Raw genomic sequence first — 2,428 nt, 5'->3', positions numbered from 1 at the left:
AACTCAATCCCTCAGAAGATTTTGGAAAAAATTATCAAAGAAACCATTCTTGACAGGCTAACAGAGAGCAACATTCTGAGAGATAGCCAGCACGTGTTTGTTGTAGGTAGATCTTGCCTGACCAATCTCATTTCCTTCTATGAGCAGGTGATGTATCACCTGGAGAAAAGGGAAGAGGTTGATATCATATATTTGTACTTTAAAAAAGCCTTTTACCTGGTGTCCAACAATGTCCTCATGGAAAAAATTGGGCAACTGTGACCTTGACTACACTACAGTCTGATGGCTGAGGAATTGGCTCCAAGTTTGGACCCAAAGAGTGGTAGCTGATGGAACTGAATCAATATGGCATTCAATGACCATGTCCCCCAAGGCTCTGTTCTTGGACCTGGACTCTTTAATGAGTCCTACCAGGGCCTACCAGCAGCATCATATGGATGGGCATGCGCTGCACTCCTTGGGTCCCCTCGGGGTCTGTACCTCCCCCCCCCCGGCTCCTCAGAGGCCTCCACCCAGATGGAGTTCATGGTTCCAGACTCCATGCAGACGGAGCCCCTGGCTCTTAGCTGCAGTGGCTGCCTGACTTTTTCAGGCTCTGGAGTCTGGGAGCATGGCCACCTCCCCTTGTGAGGTCTGCTCCCTACTGGGGTCTCTGGTGCTCCAGCTGGAGGAGCTCCAGGCTGCAATCCAGAGACTGCATGCCATCAGGGATGGTGAGCAGGAGATAGACTCCTACTGTCAGGCCCTTCTCCCCCTGGAGGTGGAGGGTAGACCACAGTACCCCTCCAGGACAAGGGAGGACTCAGGGACCTCCCATTCTGTCCAGTCAAGGGGTTGGACCAAGGTGGTCAAGGGCCCCAAGGCCCACTGCACCAAGGTCCCTGCTCTGCTGGAGCTTTGCAACAGGTACAAACCTCTTGCAGCCCCCACAGAGCCTGCCAAGATGCTAGCTCCTACAGGCAACACAGGCTTAACTGTAGCTACTGACTTCACTCTCCCTAAGACAAATTGCAAAGTGTTTGTCGTGGGAGACTTCATCCTGAGGGAGACTGAGGGGGCAATCTTCTGCCCCAATCCCTTAGCTCGGGAAGGCTGCTGCTTCCCAGGAGCCCATATCCGAGACATTGAGGAGAAGGTCCCTGAGCTTCTCCGGCTGACTGACCACTACCCTATGCTCCTTATCCATGTGGGCACAAATGACACAGCTCAGAGTGCTCCCAGCCAGATCATGAAGTGCTACAGGGATTTGGGAGTGGGGCTTAAGGGGTTGGGGGTACAGGCTTTATTTTCATTGATCCTCCCAGTTTTTGGCTATGGGCTGAGGAGGGAGAGGAGGATCGAGGTAGTGAACCAAAGACTGTGGCACTGGTGTCATTGGGAAGACTTTGGGTTCCATGACCACAGTCTGCTCTTTGGTAAGAGAGGCAGTGAGATGCTGGAAAGGGATGACCTCCACATCTCTCCGCTGGGGAGGAGGCTCTTCTCAGCCAGACTGGCTGATCTGCTCCACTGGGCTTTAAACTAAGCCTGCTGGGGGATGGGGGGGACTACCGCCACTGCTGGCTCACTGAGAAACCCTTGCAAAGACAGAAGGCCAAGGAATTTAAGGGATCCCTCCCCTACCCCAGCCCTGGAGTGAGCTGTAGGCAAGGCAAGGGCCCCCAAAGGGACACTTGCCTGCCTGTACACAAACTTGTCCTCCTGCTTAACACAAATATCATAGTGATAACAGAGACATTGTGGGACTCCACCCATGACTGGGCAACAGGTATAGATGGATATACCCTTTACAGGAGGGATTGAGTGGACAAAAGGGGCAGAGGTGTAGCTCTCTATGTCAAGGAAAACTACGCATCCCTGCAAGCTGACAATGGCACCCAGGGTGGATGACTGGAGACCCACTGGGTTAAAATTCAATGGGGTACATGGCACAGGGGGCACAATAGTGGGAGTCTACTACAGATCTCCTGCCCAGGATCAAGAGCTTGACCAGGAGCTTGCCAGAGAATTGGCTGAGGCCCCATGCTCCTGGTGCATGGTTGTCATGGGAGACTTAAACTACCCAGACATCTCATGGGAAGAGTGCTCAGCCAAATCTGAGCAGTTGCAAAGCTCTCTCTCATGCGTGTATGAGCTCTATCTGATGCAAGAAGTCTATGGGCCGATCTGGATGGGTTACAGGAGTGGGCTAACATAAACAGAATGCGTTTCAATACTGACAAGTGCAGGGTGCTGCACATAGGCAGTAGAAACCAGCAGCACACTTATAGAATGGGAAACTCCCTTCTTGAGAGAACAGAGGCAGAAAGGGATCTTGGAGTCATTATTGACTCCAAGATGAACATGGGCCGACAATGCAAGGTCACAGTTGGCAGGGCTAACCGGACCTTGTCGTGCATCCACAGGTGCAACTCAAGTAGAGCCAAGG

Source organism: Gavialis gangeticus, unplaced genomic scaffold (genome assembly GCF_001723915.1).
Source record: "Gavialis gangeticus isolate Ggan-Ray unplaced genomic scaffold, GavGan_comp1, whole genome shotgun sequence".
In the NCBI taxonomy this organism is placed as follows: Eukaryota; Metazoa; Chordata; order Crocodylia; family Gavialidae; genus Gavialis; species Gavialis gangeticus.
Note: the sequence above shows the minus strand (reverse complement) of the source record.